We start from the raw sequence: 19,128 nt of genomic DNA, 5'->3' as shown, positions 1-19,128 counted from the left end.
CACACGAGGGAGAAAGGACTAGAAGGATATGCTGATAGGGTTAGATGAAGGGGGGGTGGGAGGAGGCTCGTGTGGAGCATAAATGCTGGCATGGACCTGTTGGGTTGAATGGCCAGTTTCTTCTGCTGTAAATTCAAAGTAATTCTTTGTAATTGGTGGCTTGACCCACAATAGTGGAATTGGTCAATAACGCACAGTTCTCTGTAAGGCAGAGACAAGAGCAATACATTTCCTTTTGTTTGGTTTAAAAATTGCACTCAGCGCACAACATGGGGGCATGAATTCCTCTGGTCACTCTCTGCAGCAATGTCATACATGCTTTTGAGATAGATTTCTACTGTGTGGCATTTCTAGTGAAATCGTAAATGATGTTCTTTTCGAAAAGACTGTGCCAAGGTGTTTGTACGGGTGCCAAGAGACCTCTGATACTTCGGCCAAGAAGCAATTATTCAAGTATGAGCCAGACAATGTCAGCAAGCTGTTATACTGTGCAGAACAGACCAACCCTGATCCTGTCCTCACCCAGGAGAAAAGCTCACAAAGACAAATTTTCCGAGCCTTGTCGAGAATGTTCCTTTAATTAGAAAATCAACATTCTCGTCTAATTTAAAATCTGCAAGTTTAATATGGAGAAACTCTTATGTATTTGTTACGATAAAATGAAGACTGGAGAAATAAAGTATGGTAATCTGTTCTCAATTCACCTCATTTTGATATGTAGATTGAATAGACTTCTTTAATAAGCCAAAAATATAATAATTTCTACCTCTATGAAACTCACTGAGAAACATTCATTACACTAAATAGGACAACATATATTAACCCAAATCATATATGCTAATTGCTAATTAGGGATAAACTCTCCTGTAACTCAAAAATCATGTCCTATCTGCATAAGACTTTCAGGTTACATTTGTTATGCTGGAAAGAACTTGGAAGATACATTAACAAAAATACCATGGTAAGAAGGTATACTAATTAAACTCAATTTACATTTATAGATTATGTTGATTACAAAGTAGAAATTCTTTTGTAATATGGCAAATAGCAATTACACAGGCAAAGCACCAAGGTATTGTTAGATTCGAAAGGGATTAACATCCTCCCCCAGCTGGTCATGCTATTTATTTCATATCATTACACATAGTTCTCTCAACTTATCCTCTATGAATGACAGCTGTTCCTAATTCCTCTGGTCAAAGCACTCTGCAGTCACTTATGTAAGACACCTGGTTGGCGTGGGATATTTTACTCAAAGTATTATGGGGTAAATAATGTCGTTGAAGATTCATAGTTCATGTAAGACTTTGGCCTTTATCGCTCCGCCATGTAAAATATTTTTCTTTCCACACATAATATTTTCTGTAATGAGGGTTGATTTTGGCTACAGGAAGAAAACTGATGTGACAACTCGGGTGACTAAATAAGTGATGCAGAATGTTTTGACAAGATGAATAAGAGATATCTAAGCAATGTTTACGGAAACACTGCTGAATTTTTCTTCATGTAATGAAAAGATTCATTTAATCACTTCACCATTGGTGTTGGGTTACAGTCATATTTTATTAAGAACTTTTCCTATGATTGAGAGTGCGGCGTACAAATAGAACTGCCTTCTCACAGCCCAGGCTGCTTCTATTTCTCCCTGCACAGATGAGCCTGGCTGCTGCTTCCTGAATGGATCGGCCAGGCTGTTGCCTCTGCGTGGATGGGTCAGATTGCTGCTTTCTGCAGAGATAGACCTGGCTGCTTTTTGCTCTGCTCTGCAAGAAAGCCAAGTGCTTACTTCTCTGTATATGAATTGTGATCTTTTCTGGCTACAGTCTGCATGGTATAGAGCATGGAGTGGGCTATAGGTTTTCTGCACGGCACTGGCTGAATGCTTTCTACATGGCAATAATCTCTGGGCTGATTACTGATATTGGAGAACATGATGGTGGAAATACTGACATGGAGTTTCGACAGCCTCGAGGTTTCTGAGCCAGGGTTTTGCACCTTGGCAGGAACCCAGCGGAAAATCAGAGAGTCGGACTGACCTGCTCTTGCCAGCTGAAGTTACACCGGGAATCTCCAGTGATTTTTACTGAAGTGACTAATTCTACGTAACATTTAGTGTTTTTGAGTTTTATCTTGAAGATAATTATGTTTTCTTTTTGAACTGTGGCTCCGTGGATGAATGCACCCACCTCAAATGATAGTGTGTCAGACAGACCAAGAAGATCCCAGGTCCCAGGCCTACGCTGGGTTAGCTGAACTCAACCAGGCTTTACAATACCCTGATAGCCGAAACTGTGCTCATCAATCTCCCTCTGATACAGTAAAGCAATAAAAAGTTGTTTTATTCCCACTCCCTGTCCAAAAAAAGAACCCATAACCATTCTAAGGAGAAAGTATTGGTGATATAAAAAGAGTTAGTCATCCATTAAATGTAGCAATAATACTGATAATGAAGAGAAGCCAGTACTGGTAACAAGATGCTGTACCGGCTTAGTACTCTGAGGAATGCGGGAGCCTCTTTAAATAATGAGGAGCTAAGGTCGCAAAGAAGGTAAATGCTCCAATGCGCTGTTCAATGCAATAGTAGAACAAAGATTCGCACCTGTGATTTCACACAAGCTGGGTTCCTGGTCACAGGATTCTGTAAAAGGGAGGTACAAGGGGACATTTTTGCACTCCATTAAGCAATTGGTTACAAAGCTAAAGAGTTCAGGGAATGTTGTATACATCACAGGGACTAGAAATAGGGAAATGGGAGAAATATAGTTGGACTATCAGAAGAAAAAAAGTCATTGGCCCCGATATTAGCGGGGAGGTGGGATGGCAGCGGGGGGGGGGGGGTGATTTTTGTTTGCTACGCGCCCACTTACCGTTTGCGACGCGATCGCACGTTAATTGATAGTGGTTAACATGTTCTCTGGTTTTGCGCCCGGCAGCTAGCCTGATTGACAGGCTGACTGCCATCAGGAGCTGCAACCCGGGGTGGGGTGGGGCGAGAAAGAGAGAGAGTGAGACGTCACCCAGCGCTGGAATGGAAGACCAGGGTGGAGAGAAGAGGGGGACGTCGGGGGGGGGGGGGCGGTGAAGAGGGGGACGATCGGGGGGGGGCTGAAGAGGGGGACGTCGGGGGGTGAAGAGGGGGACGTCTGGGGGGGTGAAGAGGGGGACGTCGGAGGGGGGAGAAGAGGGGGACGTCGGAGGGGGGAGAAGAGGGGGACGTCGAGGGGGGGAGAAGAGGGGAACGTCGGAGGGGGGAGAAGAGGGGGACGTCGAGGGGGGTGAAGAGGGGGACGTCGGGGGGGAAAGAGGGGGACGTCTGGGGGGGTGAAGAGGGGGACATCGGAGGGGGGAGAAGAGGGGGATGTCGGAGGGGGGAGAAGAGGGGGACGTCGGAGGGGGACGTCGAGGGGGGTGAAGAGGGAGACGTCGGGGGGGAAAGAGGGGGACGTCTGGGGGGGGTGAAGAGGGGGACGTCGGAGGGGGGAGAAGAGGGGGACGTCGGAGGGGGGAGAAGAGGGGGACGTCGGAGGGTGGAGAAGAGGGGGACGTCGAGGGGGGGAGAAGAGGGGAACGTCGGAGGGGGGAGAAGAGGGGGACGTCGGGGGGGTGAAGAGGGGACAGTCGGGGGGGTGAAGAGGGGGACGTCGGGGTAAATCGGGAAGGTAAAGAGGGGGACATCGGAGCACGAGAGCTCGGACATTGGAGCAGGTTTCAAAGGTAGGTGCATTCAGTGTTTTCACTACCTTGCATGTTTTTTTAATTTAATTTATTTAGTTTCTTTCTCTGATCCGGCCCTTCATGCTTGGTTTCACCAGGCTTGAATCAGAAGCGGTGGGTAAGCCGCCCAGGTAAGTTAAAAATCTTTCTAATCCCTTCATCTATCACAGGTAAAGTGCCTTAAGTACCTCAGTTTGGCTCTTTAACTGTCATCCCGCCGGCTTTAATTGCCGGTGTGACTTCCGTTCTCGGGTCGCCCGCATGCACACAGGTGGGTCCCTGGGAAACTTGGAAGTGGGTGATTTGGAGCCGGCTTCCGAACCCGAAAGGGATTTCCGCGATTTTCGGAGCCCCCCCGCTCCCAACACACCCTCAACTGCCTCCTAAAATCACCCCATTGTTTCTCTCCAATCTCTAATTCTACTTTGTAACGCCCCTCATTAGAAAATTGACCTAGATAAAGAGTATGGTATAGTACTAGGCCAGAAACCTAGAGATCATGGACAAAATGTTAACTCCGAGCCGGGAAGGTGGCAAGGGGGGTACGGGGGGTGGACTTCCTGACGGGAAACTGGAAGTACGGGATTAAATCCTTACAATTTTGATGGAAGGACGTTTTTTTTTTGGACGATTTCCCGCCCGACAAGCTGGCCTGATTGACAGATTGGCCTCAATCGGACTGGAGAAGAGGAAGGAAGCGGATGCGAGCAGGTAAGTCTTAGATTTGGGTGGGGGTCCCAGGGGAGGTCATCGGCGGGGCGGGGTTCAGGGTTGGGAATCATCAGGCATCATGGGGGGTCAGGGTCGGGAGTAATGAGGGGGACAGGGTCGGGAGTCATGGGGGCAGGGGTCATGGGGGGGGTCATTGGGGGGTCGGGAGTCATCGTGGGTCATGGGGGGATTGTGGTCTGGGGGTTGGGGGTCTGTTGGGGGGAGGATCCGAGATCGTGGGGGGGGGTCCGAGATCGTGGGGGGGATTGTGGTCTGGGGGTCATTTGGGGGTCGGGAGTCATTGTGGGTCATGGGGGGATTGTGGTCTGGGGGTTGGGGGTCTGTTGGGGGGAGGATCCGAGATCGTGGGGGGGGTCCGAGATCGTGGGGGGGGATTGTGGTCTGGGGGTCATGGGGGGTCATTTGGGGGTCGGGAGTCATCGTGGGTCATGGGGGGATTGTGGTCTGGGGGTTGGGGGTCTGTTGGGGGGAGGATCCGAGATCGTGGGGGGGGGTCCGAGATCATGGGGGGGGTTGTGGTCTGTGGGTCATGGGGGGTCATTTGGGGGTCGGGAGTCATCGTGGGGTGGGGGGGTTCGGAGATCGTGGGGTGGGGGGGTTCGGAGATCGTGAGGTGGGGGGGGGTTCGGAGATCGTGAGGTGGGGGGGTTTGGAGATCGTGGGGTGGGGGGGTTCGGAGATCGTGGGGTGGGGGGGGTTTGGAGATCGTGGGGTGGGAGGGGTTGGAGATCGTGGGGTGGGGGGGGTTTGGAGATCGTGGGGTGGGAGGGGTTGGAGATCGTGGCGTGTGGGGGTTCGGAGATCGTGAGGTGGGGGGGGTTCGGAGATCGCGGGGTGGGGGGGTTCGGAGATCGTGGGGTGGGGGGGGTCGGAGATCGTTGGGGGGGGTTGGGGATTGCTGCAGGTAAGCTTGTTGGGCTTGGGGGAAGCACTCAGACACTTACCTGCTGTTTTGGGCCTTCTCATCTCCTCTCACATGGCATGAAGGAGAAGGCCTGGGAATCCTGCCCCCCCAGGGGTTAAAAACAAAAAAGCTGTTAAAATGGAGGCCCACAGCCTCCTTGAAAGCCTTTGGTGACCGACCCACTTCCTGAGAGTGGGTTGGTCGCCCATCCCTCGTCCTGCCTCCGTTAAAACCGGAAATGGGCAGGTTGGAGGCGGGTTTTGGATTTTAAATATTTTTATTGCCCCCCCCCAACCCCCAACCCCCCGTTTTCCGAGTTAAAAATAATACCCCATGAGTTCAAATCCCCCCCAAAGCAAGTTAGTAATTTGTAGGCTAGCACCAAGAAAAAGTTACAATGAAACCTGCTAAAAGGTAGAAAACCCATACCCGCAATTAAAGTTACAATCATTTTCTTTGATTAATTCCATATCAAATAGCCAGGGAATTTCACGTGAAAAATGCTACACATGAAAGGAATTATAGATATGAATAATGTTTTTTCATAGCTTTCAAATGTAGCTTTGCAATGTTGAAAAAGAGTATTGTTTTTTTTTAAGCCACTTCATCAAAAGATTTAAATTGAGTGACGATGATTGAATCACCTTCTGCCCCAGGTGCTTGCTGAAATTTCTCTTCAAATCATTTTGAATACTTCCACACTGTGCACATTGCTTAAATCTTCAGTGCGGAATGTGTACAGAGTTCTGCTAGGGAATTAAAAATGGGAGAAGCCAGAGAGTGCAGCATTAATTCAGAGATCTGAACGCTTGACACAGATGGCCTGAACACGGTTCCTTCAATTTAGTTTGAAACAAAAACACATTTCATTACACTGATTATTAAAACCATTAGAGCCTCGTCATGATCAGTGATGTCAGCAGTGAACAATCAGTCAATCTGCCCTTGGCCCATATACTGTATGTTTTGCTGTTCAAAACCTCTTGTGTAATAGGATTGGACAAGACCTGCCATTTTATATGTAAATCCATCCAATGACTACAGGCAAGTTGGTGGCCCCCTCTCTTTCTTAGCAAGCGGCCAGAACAATGCCTCCAGCAAGTGTTCTTTCTTCCTGAGAAATGCTTCAATTTCATTGAGCTAATGTTAATTGGTACACTGAAGCACTAAGTATCTCCATAAAAACAGTGATCTAATTATTTCAGCTTTCATGTGGTGCAGCGTTAAGACATATTAAAGACCTTAACCATTAGGGATGTCAGGAAAGGAAACACTCACTTTCACAATGCAGAAAACAAATGGTTTTCTTCTGCTGTAGGCCAACACTGAGACGATGGTGTGTGAGTGTCATCTTCCATTCCATCCTGGCAAGTACATTGTGTCAAAGCCTCTTTAGCAGAGTCGGCAGACAGTTCTGAAAATCATCATGGTGTGGATATCTAGCATACGAGATGCCTATATTATGGAGTGGATATTATATATTAGCTCTTCACCTTTATTTTCTTTGCAAAACATGACAAATGGATGTTATCGCCAAGTGTGAACTTCATAACATTGTGCGCCATGCTTGTGTGACACCTTTGTGTCTCCTTTTAGAACCTTCTCAAAACCTAATTTGTTGCCCAAGCTTTTAGACACCTATCCTGAGTTCTCTCCCCTGGCTCGGCATTTCAGTTCCCCTCTCGCCACTATTCTGTAAAATGTTTTGGGACGTTTAGTATGTTGGAGGTGTTATATAAATGATTGTTGTTGTGTGTGTGACATAGCCCCAAATTTCCTGGGGCAGGAGCAGGCAAAAAACTTGGGGTGGAACTTGGTAATGTTGGGATTCCACCTCATTTGCACTGGTCTTTTAAACTGGGATGACATGACTTCTACCCACACCCCTCTCATGTTAAGGAAGCGTGTCTGAGGCAGTTCCCAAAGGCCTCAGCATAACTCATGCCACAACGACGCGAAACCATTCCTAGACTAAAGCAATCAATCCCAGAGAGGATCATTCACTTTAGTCTGTCGGGACACTGGCTACGCTGGGAACTGCAGATTTTTTTTGCCCTTCTTTTGGGAGAGCACGAGGCATGCTCCGACCAGTTCCAACCGAAAATGGCAATTCGGGTCCTCGGACCCCGATTTGCACATTAAAATGGCCTACCACCTGAAACAGTAAAGCACTTTGAGTGCCCAGCAATAGGCCCCTTTCAAAATGTTGCTGGCTGCAGCACCGGGGTTAATGGGGCGGTAAAGCTACTGAGCCCATTTTGAGGACCTTACCCCTCCATTAATGTCAGGCGAAACAAGTTACAAATCGACCCCATGGAGCTCTGTTTATTTTAAGTAAGACATTTTATAACAAATCACATCTTAAACTAAAATGAGTGAGTCTCATTCCAGTTGAGTAGTTTTCACAAGAACAGGAGAAGCTGGTGCACTAGTAATGGTGTGAACTCCAGCAAATTCCAACTGGCGATAAAAATGCAGTTCTGCATCAACCTTTACAAGGTGGATATTTCAAGGTCAGTTTACAACTGGTGGTTTTATGATAGCTTCAATACGGAAGCTGTACTTTTGAAGCTGTCCAAAACCATTTTCATTGCTGACCACTGTGATAGACTTACTTTTGGTACTCCATCTTTACTCTGCCTGAATGTTTATAAATGGAGCTATCCAGTTTGCAAGCCAACAGTTCCTGGTGATGTAATTATCTTTAAAAACACAGTTGCCTGTGTCAGTCAGCAATCAGTCGATAGGAGGCACACTGACTATAATACAAAGGGACTCAAAGTACATCTCCATCTATTTTGGACAACAGGTCATTTTAACTTGTTCTCCTCTCATCTCCTAACTAACTGAATGGTAGAACAGGCTCGAGAGGCTGAATGTCCTACTCCTGTTTCTATGATCCTATAACTTAAAATGAAGGGTTTCTTTTTCATTGTATTGTAATCCGAACCATACTGTGGGCTGGTTCCAACAGCACTGGCACAAGCTGGGGAGTGGGACTAGCTGGATTGGTCTTGTATAGAGCCGGCCCGGACTCGATGGGCTGAATGACCTCCTTCCGTGCTGTAACCTTCCTATGATTCAATGAAATTGTGAATATTGGCCGACTATTCCACTGAACCCTCTCAAAGATGAACCTGATCATCTTCTCACCTGACATCTACACCTGCATATCTTGCAACACAACCCACTGGTTAATAACCAGGACAGGAAACCATGACTGATCTTTGAACCTCTCCAGCCCAGAAATACTGAAATCACTTGTAGCACTCTACTGCTACAAGATTGTAATTAGCTAACTCAGCATAGATTGAATCTGGGATCTGCCTAGTCCTTATAACTCAGTATCAAATCACATGATGCATCTATCCATTAATCCATTAGAGGACCTAAATTTAACATATTAATGTGCCTGACTGGCAGATTGAAGAATCAAGTGAGACTGAGAGAAACATTAATACTGGTAAGCTGCCTTGACATAAATACACTCTGGGGTTGAGGTACAGACCAGCCATGATCCAATTGAATGGTGGAACAGGCTAGAGGGGCTGAATGGCCTACTTCTGTATCTATATTCCGAAACTCAAAATGGAGGTTTTTCTTTTTCACTGTATTGTAATGCCTTCATTATTATTTAGTTAATTTATTTTTAGTTTAAACTGATATTCCCTTTTCCTTGTTAATTAAGCTGTTCTCCCCAAGCACTGCAAATAACTTGGGAATGGGAGATACTTCTTGATTATCCCAGTGGAATGGTATCATCCCACCAAAAACTGGTTAGTTTAAAACAAACATTCCCTGAAGTGGAAAGATGTAAAAGAGTGGATTTATTTCATTGTTTGCACAGAGAAAAGTTGGAAGGTAGAATGAGGGAGACAGCCAGTGGGCTTTTGTAAGACTATTATACATATCAATATTTAGGTTCGCAATCCCAGGCTTTCTATATTGTATATTAATCTGGAAGCAAGCACGGCACAGAAAGTGAAGCTGTCAGGGAGTGGATGGGGTGCTCTGGGATTCTGAGGTGGAGATAGCAAAATATAAAAGTCTGCAAATCCTTTGACGATTTCTTTGGGATCAGAGGTTAGATTTCCCTTTGCTTCCCTAATTGGTGGGACTATTCTTGTTGTTATAGTGCAGGAGAATTTTTCTGGCTTGTCCCGCTGTTCCTACTATTTAGCCTTCGTGTGTTGGAGGAGTTTCTCTGTTCCCTCTGACAATGTGCTGTTGAGTTCAGCTCCGGCCTGTATCAGGGCTCACTCAGAGCTCACTGATTGGTGTCTTTTGTGCTCTGTTCTTTGCTCCACTATTCTAGGTCTCTCTCGTGTTTGCGAGACTCTATTCTTTGTTGTGGAGGAGAAGGCAAAGATGTCGTCCCCAAGGACTGTTGCTGATAGTTTCCTAGTGGAGCATACGGGAGATAGTGAATTCTCTGTTCTAAAATATGCAATGGGTGAACTGCAAACACAGGATGGCACGAACTCTGGGTCATCGAGGAATGCTGGATTTAGTTACCAGTTTCAGGCAGCGGGATGGTAGGTTAATGACGGTGGGTTGGAGGGTGACCAGGCATGGTCAGAGATCGTTATGGGCCTGATACAGCAGCTTTGGACTCAAAGTAGGAGGACCTGCTTCAGGAAGATGATGTCAATTCTAGAATATATGTGTGGGTTTGAGTAGAAAGTGAATCCCTTCTCTGTGGATTGCCAAAAATCTCCCAAGCCCTGGTCATTACATTGTTTGCTGACGATTTGACTAGGACTCCCTTGTGTCTGTGGAGAGCCTGTCGAGCTGGTAATAAAAGTCACAGTTAAGGTCTTTTCGCATAATCAGTGTACTTTCCAAGTGGAGGGAAAGTCTGAGTAATGTTAAGGTGCGGAATGTGGAAGAGTGCATATGCGGGGCACATTTACATGAGTGGGGCAAAAAAAAATGAACCTACAAAAGGCGAGGAAACAATCACAAAGCATCTTTCAAAACCTGTACTTTACCTTCTCCTGTCCCTTTAAATGAACACTTACACATCTGACAGCTCACCAGCAATCTTGGATGTCTGTTGCACACAGGCATTTTTATGAATGAAGGCAGATCTGGTGGAGAGATTGGAAATTAAGAGGGAGGTGTAGAGGCCCCTTCACCACCAGGGGTGTAAAGGCCAGGAAACAACAGGGGAATTCAAATGGTGGAATTGCCCTCTCATTAAAATTTTGAAACAAAGGGCTCTGCATCTTTCTGGTGAGAGTTTCCTGTGCCATTCAAAACACCTGCCTGACATGTACGTGATTTGCATTAAGGGCAAAGATTGCGCACAACTAATCTCCACCCATATTTCCGCTCTGTTACACCCCGATTGTATTCCTTCATGGTGTAAAGGAGCTGAAAGGCTGCTCTACTAAGTGAATAGAAAAGGTTAATCCTCCACATTATTTCACGTTAAACTACGACTGCAGGTCAAGGTGCGAACTGGGAATCAGCAAGTTCAGGACTGATGTTAGAAAGCACTTCCTCATACAGAGGGATGGATTTTGACCTTTGGGCGGTCGAATGGAGGGAAAGTCTGAGGAATGTTGAGGTGCGGAATGAGGGAGAGTGCATATTCGGGGCATATTTACATGAGTGGAGCGCGCTGGCTGGTCACCCGTTCCAGCGGCAAAGAGGCCGCCATGATTTTGAGGCCCTGGCCTCATTCGAATTTGGCAGGCGAGCGACGGACGCCAAACAGGGGTCCTGATGCAGCTCGGCGCGTTTGGCTTCAGGAGTGTCGGCCAGCAGAGGCCCCCGGGTGGGTGCTCGGGATTGGGGGGAGAGGGACGCAATGCCGAGGGGGAGCGAGGCCGGGCCAGCAGTGGCCCGCAGTATTTTTCTGGAGACAGGGGGAGCACTTCTGCCAATTTCTCTGGCCATTTCCTGATCACCAGTACATTCACGTCGCAAGCTCCACCCACCTGTCCTTTAAAATTGCAATCGGGGTCATTAGGACCCTGATTTGCCTGGGAACGAGGCCGACCGCTTGTTTCAGTCAAGCACTTCGGCCGCCGAACGATAGGTTTTTGTGAAAGTTACAGTCGGCCGATCATTAGGGTTAACGAGGCAGTAAGGCTACCAACCCTGTTTTTAGGCCCTTACCGGCCCCATTAACGCCAATTTTTCCAAGTGAAAATTGGCTCCAGAGATTGATTAATACCTGGAATGTCTGGGGAAGAGATTAGAGGCAAAAGCTCTGGAATGATTTAAGAAGCAGTTCGATACTGTGATAGTGCAGACTAGCAACTGTCAGAAAGGTAGTGAATTTCTTCAGTGTGTCCGGGATAGTTTTCTGCAGCAGTATGTCCTAGAGGCAACAAGGGGGCAAGTCATACTGGATTTAGTAATGAGTAATGAACCAGATTTAGTTAACGGCTTAACTGTGCGTGAACATCTATCCATGATCGAGTTCAATGTAGTGTTTGAAAGGGAAAAAAGTGAATCAGCTGCTAAGATTCTAGACTTGGGTAAGGCCGACTTCAATGGGATGAGACAGAGACTGTCCGCAGTAAACTGGGCAAATCTGTTAATGGGTAAAACGACTGATGATCAGTGGCAAATGTTTAAAGAAACATTTAACGTGATACAGAATCGGTTTATACCCCTGAGGGGCAAGAAATCTACTGGCCAAAAAAAACAGCCATGGACAACTAAAGAAGTAAGGGACAGTAAAGACATAAGGAAAGGGCATACAAAAAGGCAAAAAATGGCACAGATCCTGGCAAACGGGAAAGATACAAAGATCAACAAAGGGTCACAAAACAGATAGTAAGAGCTACAAAAAAAGAGTATGAAAAGAAACTCGCAAGGGATATCAAAACCAATACGAAGAACTTTTATAGTTATATTAGTAAAAAGAGGGTGGTCAGGAGCAGAGTTGGCCCCTTAAAAACTGAAAGTGGGGATATTGTCATTGACAATGGGGAAAAGGCGGACATGTTGAACAATTACTTTGCGTCAGTATTTACAGTCGAAATCCCAAGAAAACTTATATTGAATCGGGGACAGGGACTCGATAAAATTAACATAAGTAAAGCAACAGTAATGAAGAAAATAATAGCACTAAAGAGTGACAAATCCCGAGGACCAGATGGTTTCCATCCCAGGGTTTTAAAGGAAGAAGGTGAGCACATTGCGGATGCCCTAACTATAATCTTTCAAAGTTGACTAGATTCAGGAACTGTCCCTCTAGATGGGAAAATTGCACATATCACTCTGCTTTTTAAGAAAGGAGAGAGAGGGAAACCGGGGAATTATAGACCAGTTAGCCGAACATCTGTTGTGGGGAAAATGCTGGAGTCTATAATTAAGGATAGGGTGACTGAACACCTCGAGAATTTTCAGTTAATCAGAGAGAGCCAGCATGGATTTGTGAAAGGTAGGTCGTGCCTGACAAACCTGATTGAATTTTTTGAAGAGGTGACTAAAATAGTGGACAGGGGAATGTCAATGGATGTTATTTATATGGACTTCCAGAAGGCATTTGATAAGGTCCCACATAAGAGACTGTTAGCTAAGATAGAAGCCCATGGAATCGAGGGAAAAGTACGGATTTGGTTAGGAAGTTGGCTGAACGAAAGGCGACAGAGAGTAGGGATAATGGGTAAGTACTCACATTGGCAGGATGTGACTAGTGGAGTCCCACAGGGATCTGTCTTGGGGCCTCAATTATTCATAATATTTATTAACGACTTAGATGAAGGCATAGAAAGTCTCATATCTAAGTTTGCCGATGACACAAAGATTGGTGGCATTGTAAGCAGTGTAGATGAAAACATAAAATTACAAAGCGATATTGATAGATTAGGTGAATGGGCAAAACTGTGGCAAATGGAATTCAATGCAGACAAATGTGAGGTCATCCACTTTGGATCAAAAAAGGATCGAACAGGGTACTTTCTAAATGGTAAAAAGTTAAAAACAGTGGATGTCCAAAGGGACTTAGGGGCTCAGGTACATAGATCATTGAAGTGTCATGAACAGGTGCAGAAAATAATCAATAAGGCTAATGGAATGCTGGCCTTTATATCTAGAGGACTGGAGCACAAGGGGGCAGAAGTTATGCTGCAGCTATACAAAACCCTGGTTAGACCGCACCTGGAGTATTGTGAGCAGTTCTGGGCACTGCACCTATGGAAGGACATAGAGTTTCGAAGGTTAAGGGGTGATCTGATCGAAGTTTGTAAGATATTAAGGGGAACAGATAGGGTGGATAGAGAGAAACTATTTCCGCTGGTTGGGGATTTTAAGAGTAGGGGGCACAGTCTAAAAATTAGAGCCAGACCTTTCAGGAGTGAGATTAGAAAACATTTCTACACACAGAGGGTGGTAGAAGTTTGGAACTCTCTTCCGCAAACGGCAATTGATACTAGCTCAATTGCTAAATTTAAATGTGAGATAGATAGCTTTTTGGCAACCAAAGGTATTAAGGGATATGGGCCAAAGGCAGGTATATGGAGTCAGATCACAGATCAGCCATGATCTTATCAAATGGCGGAGCAGGCACGAGGGGCTGAATGGCCTACTCCTGTTCCTATGTTCCTATGTTCCTAGTGGGAACAAAGCTTTCTATGGAAGGATGATCCAAGTGGGCCAAATGGCTTCTCTCATCCGTACTTATCTTTGTGATTTTTGTAATAAGGTCAAGTTGGTGGAAATCCAAGGTAAAGAAATTGACTGAAGGTAGGCAACAGTGGATACTTGTTAGGGAGTGATATCAGGGTGGGAAAGAAGCATTGAAAAGAGTGCCCTAGGGAGCGACGTTGGGCACCCCACTGTTTTAATTTACATTCATGCTCTGGATTTAGAAATTCAAAGCAAACTCATCAAATTCATAGATGATACCAAACTAGTGGGAGGTAGTTGCCTCTGAAGAGGCAGCCAAGGACTTACAAAATAAACGAAATAAAATCTGTATGGGCAGATAAGACCCAAGGGCCTCAGTCTATTTGATGCTTAACATGTTCAGTCACTGAGAAGCAGCAATCAATACAGTAAATAGAATGCTGAACTATATAGCCACATACAAGTTAGAGGTTATTATATGAGAATGGTACAGTGTTCCAGTAAGAGAACATCTTGAATACTGTGCCCAGTTTTGGTCAAGAGATCGAAAGAAGAAATTCAAGCTTGGTAAGAGTGCACAGAAATGTTATGAGGCTGATCCCGCGCCTGATTTATAAGGAATGACTGGAGAAAACTCGATTGTTTAAACTTTGAAAGGAGGCACTTTCTAGAGGTATATGAGATAGTAAACACTATAGAAAAGATAAACCCCAAATACTAAAAAATGACAGCAGAATATCGGTTCAAAATGCTGAAAGCCAAATTTAGGACTTATTCTTCATACAAAAAGTGATTAACACTTCGAATATACTTCTGGGCAGGGCTGTGGTGGCAAAAACCTTGGAATCATTTAAGAAACAGTGAGATGCTGTGATGGGGGGGACTATATGTTTTTTGGACGGATGAGCTAGATTGGGCTGAATGACCTTTCTCATCTGCAACTATTTTGTAATCTCGTGGTCATGTCCTTTTAGTATCACTGAGCTGCTTCTGGTGACAGAATCAGCAGGATTTCCAGCAGGTAACACGATGTGTGTTTTGGCCGCGGGGGAGTGACGCCGCACTGGGCTGTTGTCTTGGTGAGTTGTCGTCGGTGGGAGCGACTTACAGTGGCCGCTGTGTGATTTTATACTTGAGTTTTTAAAAAATTACTTTTGAATATTATTATTTTTCCCATTCCTATCTCTCCTTTTGAACTCAGCATGGGAATAGGGCAGGGGGACGGGGGACAGGGGGTGGCAGAAGAAAGAACTGCCTGACCCCACTTCCATTGGAATTTCTCAAGCTAAAGAAAAAGTGGGGTAGAGAGCCAAGGTCCTGTTAAATTTCCTGGGCCTAGATTTACCACACGTTCACTGCCATCCCCAGGTCTAGGAATTTCTGAAGCCATACAGAACAGGAAGGTCCCATATTTAATCTCAGGTCTGTGCTGAGTTAGTTTATCCCAGCCAGAGCTACAGTGGTCGCAATGCCTCTGAGCTCAGGAAAGCTTACACATCAACGGCGGCTACTTGGCCAAGTTAACAGAGAGTGACTGCCATCTGAGGAGCAGAACCCCAGTAGGTCAGGGGTTTGTAAATCCAGAGTCCATGTGGGTCCTCCACATCATCGGATTCTTGAATTTTCCTGTATTAACTAAGCCCCACATTATTTCTACAATGACATTTTGGACAATGATAGCACTGTTTTCCTTTGGGTTAGCTAACATTGACTTTCAGAAGTTAGGTCCCTGGGAATATATCAGTATTTGCAGTGGGTCCTGGGGAATGTGCTAATATTTGCTGGCGGTTCGCAGCAGTGTGTTAATATTTGCAAGGCATTCCCGGGAATTTGTTAGCATTTGCAGGGGGCCCCTCAGAATGGGTTAGTATTTTCCCCGGCGAATACCGGGCGGGAGGGCAGTTAAAATTGCCTGCGGGGATTCACCCGCCGAAGTCCCCCACCGATCTTCCAGACTGCTATTTTAATTGTGGGGGCTCACTGGAGAAGCGGCTGTGGATTTCCCACCAGGTCGACCTGGCCCCACAAGGAAAGTTTAGACCTCTCTTGCCCTGGGCTCCCCTATTCCCCTGATTGGCTTACCTGAGAGTCGGCAACTGTTCCTCGAGCCCCCGACGGCAGTCTCCTGCTGCCGAGTATTGTGTTCCCGTCCACCGGCCACCTGAAGCTTCCTGTTGGTTTCGTGTGGGAAACTGGGACGGTCACACGCAGATAAGGCCTGAGAGTTAAAATCTCCCATACCTCAAACTGCCGAGGTTTGGACGGTTTGCCACGTGACTCGACATCCGTTCGCCAAATTCCCGACCATTAAAATTGGGGCTAACGTCTTTGGTAGAGAATGGTAGAGGAGAAAACTAATTTGAAATAAAGTGACCGGGAATGACTTATAAATTTTATACTGTGGCCTGTGTTATGTTCAATGTTCAAGTGTATCTGCTGGTGTGTATACAATCATATGTTTGCATATTGTTCCACACAGTTAGTGTAGTGACACTCACTTATTAACCCAGCAATTTATATTCTAATCCAATTATAATGTAAGACCAAACACCAAATTTATTGCTACATTATTATCCAATTTCATGTCCAAGTCTCGTTCCTGTCATAAATTATACCATGTTAAAGTACTGCAGCTAGTCATGTCGTGTCCTATAATTACTGATGTAAATATATTAGACCGGATTTTGCTGTGAGCGGCGAACGAACGGCACAAGCTGTTCATTAGACTTGCTCTTGCCCATACACTTTCTATGAGCTTCAGCACGGCAAGTTTCTGTAAACTAGAAATTAAGAAGTGCGGCACCCTCTACAGGGCATCTGGGACCTGTGTGAACAGGGCAAGCAACTGTCTATCTCCTTAACCAATCAGATTGAAGCATTGTTCATAACAGCGCAGTCAGAACCAGGAAGTGCAAGTTTGAATAGCGAATTCAATGTCAAATCAGGTACAGTAAGCAAAATAAAGGGAGGGTAAGAAAGATTGAATTAAGAGACAGAGCCAAAATAGAAAGAAAGAACATTTAAAAAAAAATTTTCAACAATAATTAAAATCTGAAGGAATGAGACTCCACACTTGTAAAACTTAATTTTCAGTGTCAGAGAGATTGTTTGGCAGTAATTAAGACTTATCATGCTGTTAAAAGGGTACTTAGACATGAAATGACTTGACTTAACTTTTTTTGGCAAGTTTAGTCCGTATCTATGAGGTAAGTACAGGAACTTCACGCTGTTCAATACATTTGAACGGGGAGCCAGACAGCTTTCCGAGGAGCATCAGATCTCGACCAGCAACTTCCGGATTTTTGCATTTAACTACGCGCGAGCGGACGCCGGAAGTTACTGTCCGATTTGCACATGAATAACGATAAGCGCTGTTAGCCTCACCGTTATTTTTACAGCAAAATCTCGGCCATTACTATGTTAATAGCCCTGACTACAGATTACCTTGGTGCTTGTTTACTTCACATCATGGGAAGAGTGGAGTCCATGAGCTGCTAAACCCAAATCTTTTATCCCAGTGGCAGAATCATAACAGACCTGGTGTAAAAAGCACCAATAGTTATCTTTTTTGATCAGGTCTTGGGAGAGCTACCCTCATGTGCTACCCTTCTCTGTATAGATTTAGCCTCGGGTGCTGGTATCCAAAAGCCTGCTCAGCTGCACTGTGTAACGCGGAGATCCGATTGTAAAGCAGTATATTCTTATGGACCACCTCCCCACTTAACACGACAAGAGGCTCAGGATCTGAGGCAGATTTGGAGTCCCACAATTTTTTGAGTCTATAATACCATTTGTTTGCTGCAAGTTGAGTACAGCCAATGGTTGGAGAACTATACATCTGTAAATAGAAAAGTGCCATAACTTGGAAATATCCAATTCTTTATTCAGTATTCATACATCTCTTACGACATGATTTTAAAGTACACTTCAAAAGTACTTAATTTGCTGTAATGTGCTTTGGGACGTCTTGAGTTCGTGAAAGGCGCTATATAAAAGCAAGTCTTTCTTTCTTATGCCATGCTTAGTATTGAAATGGGTAGCAAATTTGCATACAGATTCTGATAGAATATGGGAAAAGCGCAATGAAATGGGTTTAGAATAGAGTGGCGAGGTGGAGCTATCACCAATGCAGGGATATTCATCAAAATGGACTCCTTCCATGTTGAGAATTCTTTCTTATATTTTTTCCTACATTTCAAAGGTGACTACACTTCAAAAGTACTTCATTTCAGCTAGTGTGTGCACAGCTTGGTGTTTTTAAATACTTCAGCAAATACATGGTCGGAAGTATGTAATACTTCAAGGGAGAAAAACAGTAATATTCCACTGTATTCAGTCTCTATTCTGTGGATCAGATGCACAAGGGAAAGTTTCCTTTTTTTGGTGCTACCACTTCCCCCATCTCCCATCACAACGTGTCCACGACAAGCCAGCTGCCTGCACTGCACAGTTAAGGGGCTCCAGTGAGCTTTCTCACTATGCAAATCTCACTGTGGCTGCAGTGTGTACCATCCACAGGATGCACTGCAGCAACTCGCCAAGGCTTCTTCGACAGCACCTCCCAAACCCGCGACCTCTACCACCTAGAAGGACAACAGCAACAGGCACATGGGAACACCATCTGCATGTTCCCCTCCAAGTCACACACCATCCCGACTTGGAAATATATCGCCGTTCCTTCATCGTCGCTGGGTCAAAATCCTGGAACTCCCTTCCTAACAGCACTGTGGGAGAACCTTCACCACACGGACTGCAGCGGTTCAAGAAGGCGGCTCACCACCACCTTCTCAAGGGCAATTAGGGATGGGCAATAAATGCCGGCCTCGCCAGTGACGCCCACATCCCATGAACGAATAAAAAAAAAAATAAGTTGGTGGCAGCTTATTGTATGTGATGTGAGATTATGATGATAGAATTAGATGAATAATATACTTAATTTAGATACTACATGGGCAATGGGTCCTATGAGGTAATGATGGAGATGGGGATGATGGAGATGACAGAGGAGGTGGTGGTGGTGGTTGTGTTGTTGTTCACCTGTAGCTACAGATCCAACAATGTCCATTTGTTAATGATGCCAAGGTAGATGCCACTCCAAATAGTAAGGCTATGCAGCATTCAGTACATTACATCACAAAGAACTTGCCAACCTTGGCTAAGGCCAAAAAAGTTCGGAAGTACAATCAAGC

This window comes from Heptranchias perlo, chromosome 4 (genome assembly GCF_035084215.1).
Source record: "Heptranchias perlo isolate sHepPer1 chromosome 4, sHepPer1.hap1, whole genome shotgun sequence".
Classification (NCBI taxonomy): Eukaryota; Metazoa; Chordata; class Chondrichthyes; order Hexanchiformes; family Hexanchidae; genus Heptranchias; species Heptranchias perlo.
The sequence above is the reverse complement of the archived record's forward strand: the minus strand, read 5'-3'. Positions refer to the sequence as shown.